General features: G+C 37.1%; 1 long non-coding RNA gene across 1 annotated transcript in view; it reads left to right on the top strand.

Annotated features, from left to right (window-relative positions):
• The window catches only part of LOC143211887 (uncharacterized), an 81,226-nt gene that overhangs the window by 50,481 nt on the left and 15,666 nt on the right, over positions 1 to 15,079 (top strand). Inside the window, exons 3-4 of the long non-coding RNA XR_013009561.1 lie at positions 13,767 to 13,818; positions 14,726 to 15,061. This is a non-coding gene — a long non-coding RNA (uncharacterized LOC143211887). The remainder of the gene's footprint in view (positions 1 to 13,766; positions 13,819 to 14,725; positions 15,062 to 15,079) is intronic.

Here is a 15,079-nt window from a genome sequence, read left to right on the forward strand (position 1 = left end):
TGTTCGAAAAGTTTTTTACTCCTGCTGAATACCATCATCGTTTGTGACTCGATGACAAAAAGCGATTCACAGGAAATCGAACCAGCTCGAGTAGAACGAAATTTTGATGAAGTAAACGCGATCTCCAAATACCTTCACTTCATGCTCCGATGGCTGCGAATGATCGAATCTTTACGTTTCTTATAATCAACTCTACACATTTTCTTACCGTACCATGGTACAGGAATTGTAATCCAAAAATATTGCACACGAGTTTATATACAGGGTGGTTCGCGCAACTTGCACACCTATATAACTTCACGAAAAAGTTTTGTACACAGCAGTTGCATGGTCTGAAGGGGTACATTATGTAGTGTATTTATTTTTTCACAGGTGGGAAGCGTTTCGGAGATTTAAAGGTCGACTTTGTTTTTTTAAATGGAATACTATATTTTTTATACCAAAATATGGAAGAATGTCGAATTCTGAGTAAAAAGGTATTGACCTTCATTAGCCCTAAACCTAATGATTAACGAGTAATTTCTCTATTTCTTGAAAATTTTACTCGTTAATTATTAGGTTTAGGGCTAATCAAGGTCAATACTTTTTTACTCAGAATTCGAGATTCTTCCATATTTCGGTATAAAAAATATAATATTCCATTAAAAAAAAACAAAGTCGACCTTCAAATCTGCGAAACGCTTCCACCTGTAAGAAAAATAAATACGCTATACAATGTAACACTTCAGACCATGCAACTTCTGTATACAAAACTTTATCATGCGACGCATACTTTAGGAGTTATATAGATGTGCAAGTTGCGTGCACCACCCTGTACAATAATTGCTAATTCTGGAACACCGATCTGTGGAAAAGAAGGGTCCATCACTCTTTGACACGTGATTATTAAAATTGTAAAAAAGTTGTTGTTTGTAAAAAAAACTCCTTTTTTATCATTTAAAACAACACCTCTTACAATTAGTGGAAGATCCTGTAGAGTATTTTCATTACGGACGACTAGGTTGTGGATGTTTATGCAATCCTCATAGGAGACCCTGCAGGCCTGAATGGATTTACTGTTGATTTTTTCGTGGACGAGGAAATGATTTGGAAATTTTAAGGAACAGTTTCAATTTTCATTATTTTATTTTTCGAATTGGAAACGTTATGAAAAATGGAAAATTAATGGGAAAGGAAGATCTGCTGTTGCAAGATGTCCGGAACGATCGAAATAGGCGCTAATGTGAGAGAATAACTGTCACGGGTCTATATTCCCATAAAATAGCTTATTGCATGTCTGGCAGTGGTTGCACGCGAAGATTTTAGGGGGGATCTAAGCGTGCATCGATGATATGATAGCGGTAAGTTTGACAACACCGTCGACGGTGATAGATCGATCATCAAGTTGTTCCTGGCTGTATACATATAGTATGTACAAACGTAGAAACATTTCTCACGTGAAAGATTATTCAAACAAATACATGTTCAAAGTTTGCGAATGTGGAAAACCAGATACAGCAACAGAAATGTAGAACTACAATTTATTGACCATCTAATATCGTAAGAATAATATTCATATACATATAGTAGATTTTATAAAAGAATGTGACATGGAATATACAACCATAAAATAATGTACATATACATAGTACATTTTATGTATAAATGAATGTGACATGGTATATAGACCTATAAATTATTAAAATGCTCACATTCGTAAAGCACAGATTTATATTCCGAGTGCAAGCTAATCCACCAGACACGTAACACACGATGCGCGTGATGAATAGATAATAAAGAATTGTCTGTCCGTCGTTCGACGAATAATTCCAATGTAGGAAGTGTTTAATTTTCTTGAGTGGCATCCGGGTATATTTTTAGAAACGCAAATGCTGAAGAAACACCGCGATGTATATCTTAAATTAACGCGCCATTTCCGCTCGGTGTAATCTATTATTTGTATTAACAACGCAGTTAATTGGATCATAATTAATGAGATAATGGGCAGAAATGAAATTCGACCAATCGCCTTGGAAATAATATTTAGCGCTGAAAATTTTCATTAGTGATGAAATTATACAAAATTTTACTGTAACAGCCGAACGAAGAGGTTACAATAATTATGTATTTCTAACAGTCGCGTTACAAAATTCCTCGAAAAGTAATCACCGGCAGAAATAGTTAAACCAGTCAGGACCAAATGGGCTCTTCTGTTCATAAAATCCAGACTGGGTCGAGTAATTCGTTAATGCACCAATCATTATGAATGAACTCCGGCGCGCTGTCCATAATGTTCAGCTCTCGTTGATAATTAGCCTCGTTCATCATCGGCAGCGGTTGTTTCTGAAAAATGAAGAATATCACCCTACGGGACGTACAATTTTTTATCACATCCGATGTCATCGAAACGTCACGGAGAATGTCATCGGTCGGGCCGACAGCTGCCAAACGCTGAGGGCGTCTCTTAAATAAATAATAAACGTCGATGCATCGTTCCCTGCTGATATTCCGGCGGCGATACTGCCAGTGGCGAGTTCGGTGTCCTGGCTGAGAGTGCGATCGATGATATTAACGGTTAAATGGAAAATGCATACCACGGTAAAACGGCAATTATTTGGGTCAGGTGCGGGTGTGTAACGAGTTGATCACGATAACGTTATTACACGACGAATAAGACCGATCGCACTCCGCCAGAGGAGGAGGAGGAGGATGGGGAGGAGGAGAGGAGGTGGAACGGAAACCTCGGCCGCGAGCGCTCGCGCGCGTAAGCGTGTTTCCACGGAATAAGATTTCCGGAATTTTGTAAAATAGCGACTCCGGGTGGAGATTCGATATTGCGGAATTTCGTGGAATAGCTGCCGGAGGAAGTTCAGTGTTCCAGGGACGCCACCGACACCGGAAGCAGAAGCGCGATATTTTCCACTTTCCTTTCCTTCTTGGCAACGAATTCCTCCCTCCCGACGCTCCCCTGCCCGAGCTCGCTCCCATTTTTCGGGAAGAACGGTACGTTTTCTTCGTCATCCAATTACCAGCCTTCCTCGAGAAGATAAAGCAACCGGGATTGAAGTGTTTTGAAAATCGAACCATCCGTGCGGTCGAACCACCTCGCTGTAATTGACTGCCGTGTACATTGTAATTACCACTCACTTTTTGGCTTGCGCAAAGCCAGCGATGCCACCATTTAACAATCACGCTGTTAAGCGTCAGTCATTTTTGCCAAGCCTTCTCTCCACGTTCCATTTAGTCGCACGACAACGTTCGATATTCTACATGCTCGGTAAATGCTCGCTTTTGCTCTACATATCTCGCCAGCGCCGGCGTTTATTGTCTGACTAGTGACCCTATTCTACTTGCTCTGCGGGCAACTGTCTGTTTTACGTGTCGTGAGAGTTTCTGCGTCCATCCTGATTGCTTGGAAAATCTCTGTACCTAATCTACTTGCCTAGATTGCGATTATCTCTCTTACCTTTGGACCAACAGCAATTGTGTTTTATCTGACCACGGTCGTCTAATCTATTAGCCCCGATAGGATGGCTGTGCTCGACCCTGACGATTTCATTTCAATTGTCTGACCATGATTGTCTCGTTTTACCTAGCTAGATTTGCTCTGTTTGTCTGGTGATGATGGTGACTTTGTACTTGTCTGACCGACACTGCCTTTTTGCACTATAACTTCCTTATCTGCCAGTTGTGTCATCTGGATTGTCTTATTCTGCTTATCGGAGTATGATAGTCCCATTCTACTTACAGTTACTCGAATTTAATATTCGGACGCTCTAAAAACGGCGATCACTTTTTTGATATTGCACTATACGATTTGAACTTATTTGGGAAGCTAGAGCAATTAGTTTACTACACGACGTGAAAAGAAATTTTTTCAAAATTTTACACCAATATTATTTTGCATATGAATTCAAACAACGTTACTGCTCTTCTTTGCACTGAAGTTTATTTCCATTAGCGCTATACAATTTCTAGCCACCTTTCAAATGCATCATTATGTAGAATTATATGAAATATGTTAACCCCCCCCCCTCCCCGTTTGCGAATCAATAGTATGTGTATCCATGCGAGCATCCTGCACTAGAATGATGGTACAAATAATATCTCCAAACGAAGGGATAAATATTTACAATAAATTCTGCATCTATTGACATTCCAAAAGTCGCGTTCGAATTTTGGTCAGGCATGGTCAATCGATGGAACTGGGTCAAAAATTTTATTCGTTATTCAGAATTTCTATTTAATATAGGGACGAATGTAGACGCAATCATTTTCAGCATCGACTTATTCGAGAATGAAGCTCCGGGCATGATTATTTTCATGATTTCAAATTACTTTTTCATGCAGATTCATCCCTTTGTTTTGCTTCGTGATGTTTTGAATATTTTTCATAAATATGCACCAATTAAACGAACAAGTAGCCTACGCTCGTAAAGGAATGTCGAACAGCATCGCCATCGCGCAAAATACACTACTACGACCGAAACAACTCGAAGGAACTGGTAGGCGAAAATGAATTTTTCCCGTGCTGCAACCCACTCACTGATCTTGGCAAATGTTTGATTTGGATCGTGACAGGTGTGTTTTTAATCTCTCGTAGTTCTATACACATACAGTTGGCTTCGCTGCGACGCTTTGTTGCGTCGGGCTTCCTCGAACCCGGAGGTCTTTCCCCACTTTCCAATCATAGTAGTCCAAACACAGTTTGAGAACGCAACTATTTTTCTTCAGTGCGGTACATCAAAATGAAGAACCGTAGTTTTCTACTTCGTTGCCGAAATTTTGACAGTAACTGCTCTTTACTGTAGAATGTAATCACAGTACTTTGTATCCTTTGTATCATTAAATTACGATCATTAGTGTTTTTATCTAACGCTTACTAGTAGACTGCGGATGTACATGCAATTTTCAATTTTTGTAAACAAATTTTGCGAAAGTGGTACCAAAGAAAATTCTAGTTTCATTGGTGATAGCATTCGTAGATCCGAAATAAATAAAAATCGAAGTAAATTCTGTCGAATTTAATACTCCAACAGTTTTTGTAAATTTTTATAAGCTATAAATGCATAAAGATCCGCAGTCTACTTATTACAATAAACCAACATTTCAACATGAGGTGGAGTGGGGTAAGTGCGCACTAGTTTTTGCAAAGTTGGACTTTAAACTGATGTATTTTCAGTGTGGTATGTAAAAACTTAACGATCTTGGTATCAAACTCTTGCCACAGTTGTTACTAATGAATTAGTATTATGTAGGATTCTAATTTTGCTTGAAAATTATCATTTTGATAGGATACTGTACAAAGTGTCAATTACTACGCACTTGCCCCGAAAATGGAACAAGAGCGGCTCTGAGAGATACAAATACTTTCAAACCTTGTTTCAAGTGCTACGGGGCAAGAAAGGAATTATTATCAAGCCTGCTACAAAATGATTTTTATTGCGTTCAATATTTTGTTTAGTTTTATAGTTACAGTGCCCACTTACCCCACCGTGATAGTACGCACTTACCCCACTCCACCTCAACGAAAACTTCTGCAGTGTAAGAATTTACACAATTCCCTTAAAACGCTTGAAAATCGCTAATGAATGAACTCTTTCAGAAACTGTAAAGAACGCAAAGTATGCTGTAAAATCTCTTTACTTTCGACGAAGTGGAGTACTTCACGGGTGAACAAATAAAAATACAATAACCTTATTCTTCAGACCTTTAACTAAGTTGTACGACTTACGCAAAATTTTGAAATCGACTTTTCTCCGACATTTCGGGCCAAATACCCCGCTGTGCGATGAGGGTTCGTTAGGGGATTCCGCAAATGTTTCTTCCGGGAGTCAAGGATATTGTATACAATCATGGTCGGAATTCGCGTGTGACCATGAGTGAGGTTAACTTCTGATTGGGCTTGTAATGCGTGAGAGTATGGGGATTTCGGTGTCGAGGAAAGTCCCGGATTCTGAGAACCGTGCAGCTGCCGGACTTCGTTCCCCTGCCGGGAGTAACGTATGCATGAAAGGAATTCTGATGAAAAGATACTCAAAATTGAATTTACCATAGCGCCCGGCCAGTATCGTCGTTACGTGGAACACTGTTTCAGCTGGCGCGCGCGGCGACTAGCTGCTCATGCTCGAGGGTCCAGGCGTTTATGTAACGTTCTCGCTCTCGGGTTGCCGCCTTGCTTGCGCATGGACAATTTTCCTGTGCTCGTTAATGACTTACACACGGCTCGGACATTTGACCCTTTCCCGCTTGAATAATTGACCGGATGGTCTTTCCTACTACAAAGCGTTTTCATTGAGATGCCGGCCGGGGATATTCGGTTTAACCGTGAATAACTTCCCACTTGCGAATTTTTTCTTTCCGCCGTCACCATTTACAATTTACATTAAGTCCATTACACCCGCTCGACCTTTTTGCGCGCCGACTTTGCGCACTTTTCGGTCCTGCGGAACTTTCATTCATCAAAGTCCACGACCTAACCGAATCTGAACTCGGCCACGTAGAATATTCATTTGTTACTATTACGCGTACTGTCATTTCCTGTTCGAAAGTTCTATCATGTAAGTCGAGCCAATGAGTTTCGTGTTGATTTTAATCATGGGTAGGTGGAGGAATTCTTCGGAAGAACCGTTTAATTTCGAATACAGTAGAACCTCAATTATCCGAACTAAACTGTCAAACATAAAATTTCGTATGATAGTTACTTAATTAGAATGCTGGATTCAACCTTTGTTGATTTGTACAATAAATAATTTATTGATTAGATTGAAGGTAATATGACGGGTTCTAATATTTTTAATATGCGATTATTGAAATTGTACACATACATCCATAAGGAATTATTTAATAAATTTATTTCTTTGGATACATATTTAAAAATGGCTAAATTGTTACGTTTATAAAGTAATGTAAAATTGTCATTTTTAGTGCTCGGTAAACCTAGTGTTAAATTTGAAGCATGTTGGTATATTCGGTCGTACTGTAAATATTTAATGTTGATTTGATGATTCTGTTGTATTCCTTATAATACTGTCTGAATTTTTGGCGAAACAAAAATTGTGTTGTAATTACTGTAACTGCAACATACAGTGGGCGTACAAAGTATTCGTACACCTTTAAAAAACTTATAACTTTTTCATAATTGTACCAAATGACCTGATTTTTTATAATCAATTGGTTTAAAAAATGATTTGCAGAAAATATTTTCCAAAAATTTTAATTTACAAGGTTACACGCAAAAATAAAAAAGGTATTTTAGAAAACTTTTTTATTTGGGCCCCTTAATGTGAAAATTTAAAATATATGTTTTGTAGATCTATGTTAGTTATACACATACTGAAAATTTCGTCGAAATCGGATGACGCAGGAAAGAACGAAAAAAAATTTCATAGTGGGCCAGAATAATAAAAAATTTTCATGGAGGAAATGCTGAGTTAACTTTTTATTTTAAATGTAAATAATATGTGGTTTATTGGTTTACCATTTCGTGGAATATACTGAAAAAGGGGTGGAGAACTATGCAACAGTACAACACCGCATCCGTCTTATATTATACAAACAGATTTAGAGTAACGCTGCATAAATCGCGCAGTTTCTGCAGTTTCGCTCAAGTTTCCCAGTTTAATGTATTTACTTGACACACCTCATCCCCGTGGAGCAATCGCGTTGACAAAGGCGTAGAATTTCCTTGACTAGCGAGTAGAACGGGATGCTAAACAAAGGGAAACGTTTTGTTGCAGCAGTCGTCTCGTGTTCTTTACTAAATAAATGAAACCACTCTCTTTAAATACGTGTAATCCTCTTTCAGAGCAATGAATTTTCAGCGGCATATAAATCCTCCAATTGCTCTAACTGATTATTAATTCTTCTATATATTGTCGATTCCATTCAAGATTTAATTATTCTCGAATCTAATCGTGACTGATAATCACGATTAGACCACATGCACAAAATTGTGTTAATTATAAACTATCGATTCACACCTATTTAATAAGTCGAATACTCTTTAATTATTAGTGGCATATGAAATCTGGGATGTTTTTAGTTGCAGCACACACAGTTAGCTTTCTATTGAACTCTAAATGGGTCACCGTGATCAAAGCAAAATTGTTTAAACATATATACATGTACGTTACCATTAATCGACTGAGTTTTGGGAGATAAATCATTGAATGTGTCTATCCAATATTTGGAGGACAATATTAATTCATTTGACGAATGAATTCTCCTAAAGAAATTAAATTTAACTTGTTAATTAATTCGAAATATTCACATGTCAAATTTCAATTTTAGCCTCACCAAGTTAATTGGTTTCACTGTCAATACAGACAAACATGTGAGTATCCTTCTGACAATAACACAATGCAAAGTAAATTTAATGGTGTAACGTAATCAAACGAAACGGCTATCTTTCGTCGTGAATAATTAAATTTTCAATAGTTAATTTGCTTTTCCCTCCTTCTGTTCATCAACGTACGCGTCCTGCCGATTCAATTTACTTTATAGTTTCTATCGATAATAATCTACAATGTGTATTGGATTATTTTCTGTTGTTGCAAATGCACGTAAATATTTTTACCCTGATTTTGTCCACCTTGATTATTTAAGGATAGTCTCTTTTAAATGCATTACGTATAGAGAGTATAAAAATTACACTACTGTTCAAAAGAAAGAAATACCCGGCCATATTTAATAGAAAAGCGTAGAAAATCAAATAAGAACACAGTAAGTTTTAAAGATGAATTATTTGATACTTTAAAAGCAATACATCGATCATTTTACAATACAATTTCTACATGAAGATATTGTTTGTCATTATATCTTATAAATATACTGGGTGCTTCTTTCTTTTGCACAGTAGTGTATATTGCAGAATCTGAATACCGACAATGAAGTTTCTAGATATTATAGATATACTTTCTCTAATTAGTTATTTTGACTTTCATTGCTCTAGTGCTATAAATATTTAATTTTATCAATTTTCCTAATTTCCAGCCTTCTAGTTTTGAACATTTCTATATATTGCCCGAGTATTTTCAATCAATATTACTTTCTAATCAGTTATTTTGACATTCATGGTTCTATACTGATATAAATACATAATTAACTTTTCTAATTCTCAACCTTCTAATTTCGAACATTTGTATGTATTGCCCGAGTATAAATTTCGATCAATTAAACACTATAGCCTCGAACTTGTAATTAATAATTTAGAGATTCGACAGGACTTCTCGCGAATATTTATCAGTAGACTGCGGATCTTTATGCATTTATAGCAAAATTGAGCAGACGAAATTAAAAATTGTTGGAATATTTTTAAAATTGAAGATGTCAATATATGATTTCTCCTCTCTATTAAAATGATTAAGGGGAAAAATACCATGCAATTTGGTTTCTATTTTTTGCAATCGATGCAGACGATTTTTATTTTGCATAAAGATCCGCAGTCTACTTATCAGCGATTTCTTCAACTGAAAAATTGCTTGTTTAACAGACTAGTACATAAGTTCCACGACTCTAGAAATGGTCCCTAACCAGAGATTTGACTTAAATACTCTTAACTGAAAACGATGAACCAACCCAGATCTAACCCAGACTTTGAAAAAATATTAAAAATGATCAAGATCGGAGGGGACTTCCCTCGCGCGAACATTTATCGCCGAGAAGTTGCTAGTTTAACGGGTTAACGAAAACGCGCATGAGTTTCCCGACACCAAGGATGACTCTTATTTTTTGTTTCGGAGTAATTCACCTTCACCTCGAATTCCTTCTATTTACTTCTTTCCTCGGGCACGTTCCGGACGCTTTAGCGTTCCTTTGAGTGGGGGTGCATTCGCCGGTGCACACGCGGAGCAGCGTCGTGAATGATTAAGCGGCCGGCGGTTTAGGGACACAGTCGAAAATCGACGGAGTCGTAAGCACCGCTAAAAAGATCGTCGACGCCGTGTGAACTTCTTTACGGATAACCTGTACGTGTGTCTGTGTGTGCCGGTGTGTAGAATGTGGTGCATATATGCAGCAGCTTTGTGCGAGCTCCTACCCGATTAAAGCTCAGCGAATCGCGGGACGGTCCTTTGTCGTCGGCCCCCGGAGCGGAAACGGGGAAAAGAAAAACGTTAACGTAGGAAAATTCCTGTCGGAGGCGGCGACGAATCCCCGGGGACAATCAAATGTATGTGTCACGCGCGATCATCCGACAAATTGTTCTTTATAGAGCGGTAGATTTCGCCGTGGGACGTTGTTTAAGGGAAGCAGGCATTTTTTTTTTGGTGTTGTAGAACCTCGCTAGTTGTAACCTACTTTATTCCACGAAGTCCTTGGTCGTCGCATACCAGCGACTCTCACCACGACCTGTTTGAGGTTCTCGAACTCGTTGTGGGGATTCTGGAAGCTTTTACTACCAAGGGTTGCTTTTTTTGGCCGATTGGCTTATTTGAAATTTCTTATAATAATTTAATTCTAATCTTAATTTTAGAGAGTTTTTCAAGTTGAAATTAATTTTAGAAGAATTATTATAAAAACGTAAGTTATAGAGGAATCTGTTAGAGGAATATGTTAGATGGTAAGACAAAAGTGTTAAAAAGTCTACCTATTGACATTTCAAGGCTCTTCTTGGCTGAAATGCAAATTTTATCTGGTACCAGATAATCTGAATTATTTACGTAGTGCCTGATAATTTTCTATGTACAGAGAAAAATGACTGCTCCACTTAAGAGAGATTTTTGGTGCAATAGGTCCAAAAAATGAATATTTTCGTGCATACATAGTTCGGAATTTTAAAAGTGTTCTCCTAAAATTCTATAATTGTATTTGTGACGGTAACGAAGTTATAGCTCGTTTCATGTGAAGCGCCAGAGGCGATAGGGGCGAATTAAAATTTTAAACGCGTTCTACGGTGATTTACGGAGCACTAAAAATGATTATTTTACATTACATTATAAAAATAACGTGGGTGTACTTATTGATATTTCTAGCAATTTTTAACACAATATATGTGTCCAAAGAAGTAAATACATTTGGAGTACACAAATATTTATATTCCCAAAATGCATCTTTACAAGTCGAAAGTTAAAACTGCTAAAAACCTCTCTAAAGCTATCAATCGAACTCAAATTTTGTGTACGGCTTCAACATATGTGTAACTGCTGTCGGTTCCAGAATATATTTTTCCTTTATACTTTTAGCAGGGCTTGAAAAACGAAACAGTTATTTGTCAATTTTTCAATATTCTCCATTCTTTTTAACAAAACAATTTGTAATCATGCTTCGCAGACAAGCACACGTACAAATTTTGTTTGTATTAATAATTTCTGCTAAATGATGGGTTGGTACTGTATGGGTTCAAAAAAATCGTCGTTGTCTAGGCCTACGTGTTTTTCGCTTCGGAAATGAAATACGAAATGAATTTGGGGAACGCGCTCCGCGGAATATTGTCAAAGTCAATGTTTCAACATAAAATGAAACAAATATTAAAACGAAACGAAGAAATTCGATATTTGGTATCTGAAATTTAAATATTTGATGCTTGAAGCGTGAAACTCGAAACTCTTCGATACGTTTTGTCCAAAATATGAAATCCAAAACTGAGAATTGGAACCCGATATTGACAATTCGAACTTTCAAGTATTTAAAGAAAGATACAGTGCGAGCTATCTCAAGCTGCAATTATAAACGAACATTATATAGCGTATATTGTCAAAGGAATAATTTTGATATAATAGTACAATAGAATAGAACGAAGCAAAAACTAACAGATTGCTAAATCTTTTTACATACTCATTTAATTGTACAATAAGCAACAACTGTATGTCTTACTAAATACGATTTGCAGCAATCATTATGTTATAATTATTATCTATATTACACAATAAATATGCAAAAATTAAATTTGGAAGACACATGCACCTTATGCACTTTGCAGTAACATGATGTAATTGTAATAATATATGCTTCTATTGGAAGTTTATAAGAGCTACATTTTAATAACTTGTACAAAATCAAATATTAAAACAGTAGAAGTAGTGCATGCTTGAAACATAATAAACGAACCAATTTATTGTAGATAATGTTGAGTTCATTCTCCAGTTTCATTAGCAAGATAAGACATCTTCTACTTAAATAGCTCGTCATTTTGAAAGCGCACTAAAACTCTCCGATAAATTAGAAATGAAGGTAATTTCAGCAACAATAACACGTTATTAGCCCGAAAAAATTTCGCCGAAAAGTCCGCGTTCCAGCCGTGCACAGTATTTTCTTTCCGCGAAACTGCTTCAATGCTGGGAAATCGAAAGAAAGGCAGAAAATGTCCGATACCATTCCATCCTCGAATTTGTATCCGAAATAGGGTGCACGATTCGGTTCATCTCTTAAGACCTTTTCAACGGGATCCCGAAAACACGTGAATGCCCGTCCTTCGAGTCCATTTCCTCCCCCTTTTCTTTTCAACTGGGTAAAATCATCGTCGCGCGACGGCTTTTAAATGGAATTCTTCGATTCCGCGAGAAATTCTATATCGGGGTCTGGCCCGTGAGCCTTAGGGAGACTTTTTGACGAATGTCGTGACTATAATTTCTATTGAGAGACCGTGCCCGGTTTCCCTTCTAAAAAAAGTGGGGGCATAGAACCCGGAGAGGGGGGCATTGAATCGGTCCCATGGAAGCTGGAGAAAAACTTAAACGCAGCTCTTGAAGCCTCTACACGGTTACGCTTCTTTCGTATTTCTGTAGGGGAATCAGCAATGTGTACACATCGCTCGGTCGTTACGTTATACTGTCGCGGATTCGTGTAGAATTTAAAGTCTCAAGCAGCGACAGCCGTGGAGCGAGTTTAAAATTAAGGCAGTGGCGGTATCGTGGTCGCTGTGCACTCAGGAATTTAATAGCCCCGTGTAAGTACACACTTAGGGGCGTATTACCGCGAGCAGGGAGCTCGAGTGTTCGGCTGCAAAGCGTTGAGAATGAGGAAAGAGTATTGTAATCACTTTGCCGTAGCATCAAGATAATGTTACGCTAACCGAGAACAGATTTCTTACTAATTAACAACCTCGAGATGACAATCTTTGTTTACCTGGCCCATCGTAGCTTCCACCGACGCTTCGCCTTGCTATCTGCACAGTACTCGCCGAAAATTGAATTACTCGAGGCACACGGTTGTGTGGAACAGCCAGTTTATTCTCGACGCTTAGCCGGATTTATTCATTTACTTCTTACAGAATTATTATGCGCGACTCTTCAGCGGAAACAAGGCTATTTATTATTTTTGCTATTTTAAGTGGACAATTAACTGTCAGGTCTGTATGCTTTTTGGATGTGTGTCTAACGATGATGAAAAAATTATCTCGAGGTCATTGCGAGTGTCATCTTAATGCTATCGTTACTTTTTTGCATAACGTTGATGTGCGATACAGTGTAATGCAACGTAACGTAAATATGATGCCGACGAAATTACTTTTCATGTAGCAACTACACAAAACTTATGGCGAAACGTAAAAGAATAACTACAGCTTCAGAAAAGTGATATCTTTTTTATTCATTTCCATACTGCTTTTTGACATATAAATCCATTTTCACACATTTTATTAATTTTTGGTTATATTTAAATGACTCGTCTGATTTATTGAGATTATTTACAGATATGTGAATGTAAAAGAATTTTTCTTTGAAAGTATCATTTTAAGAAGCAACATAAAAAATAGGGAAGATGTTGTCATTCAAAAGAACCAGATATTATTTAAAATATTTACGATTTCTTTTGGGAAATAGTTGGACTAAAAAACGTTATATTTTCAGGGCAGCTGTACGTGCAGACAGATTCCCGCTACGAGAATACATAGTATAAAACGTTTGTATTATCGAATTTCTCAGTTAGAATCATTCTATTGGATCAACGAGATTAAAATTGCATAACGCAATTATGTCGGGTATTTCTATACACCTGTTCGATCACATGAATCGAATGCAAAATGTAGTTCTCACGTCCTAGAAAATCGTTTCGTAAATGCCTTGTTTCGAGAACTATACATCTGGTTTTCCCTTGCGTTATATCCACCTGAAAGAGCCATCTTTCCTCGGAATAAAGACATAGTTGCTAAAAATTGTAATGGACATACAACTTTGTGAAGACCAATTGGAAAATAGGCCCACTGCAATTAACACTAGAACAAGACAAACAGTAATTACTATTTTAATTAAATTTTAATTCATTTTGGAATTTGCACAGATGGAATCTTTAATTTTAATCTCAAATTTTCCATGTACTATAACCACTGGTACACTTTATACGTCGATCAATCTGATACCCATAAATCGAAGATATCGTTCATTCGTAAGAAAAGTGACATAAGTCAGGAAAAGGAAATTTTACAGGAGAGCCATTTAGAAAATTACCTAAAATTGCCAACGTCTTTGATTGTATATCATCAACTTAGATATGTAAAATAATTTGTTGTTATTTAGGTACTGGGTTAATTGTCATGTACATTAGTTATAAAAAGTACACCACAATTTATATATTTATTATTATACTTTTTTAAAATTTTTCTATTTGTTTCACTTTTCTTATGAATGAACGATATTCATCATTCAGTCAGAATTAAATTTACAGAAGTTAGAATAAAATATAAATTTGGTTATTAAATGTAGAGTATCAGTTATCGAAGAAGTTTGAACCACTTTAAATTTTGAATTGACTTCTCAGAACATGTTTAAATCTTTCGTAATATTAAGCTTATTATTATACTGAGTTCCAGAGACCTGTGCCCATAATAAATGCAAGAAACGGGGGAGTGTAATCGTCGATTATTCACTCCCATCATTGACTCGGATGATTCACGGTGTAAATGCTGAGGATATACGAGCCGCGAAATCCAAAGTTTGTGACACAGGGTCACAACAACACTTCCAAGATTGTTGCAAGATTGTAAAGTCACACTACCCTGGAGAGTCGGATCGTGTAGCACAACTTCGGCCAGATAGACCCTACTTGACCATGCTACTAACACAGGCCAGACCACAGTTACACTGCACTTTATGAGCAGCCATAAAACGGAATGATTTAGTGGTGCATATCCTTGAATTCGTCGCAGGTAAGTTTATCATGTTGC

The sequence above is a fragment of the Lasioglossum baleicum genome, chromosome 9, assembly GCF_051020765.1.
Source record: "Lasioglossum baleicum chromosome 9, iyLasBale1, whole genome shotgun sequence".
NCBI lineage: Eukaryota > Metazoa > Arthropoda > Insecta > Hymenoptera > Halictidae > Lasioglossum > Lasioglossum baleicum.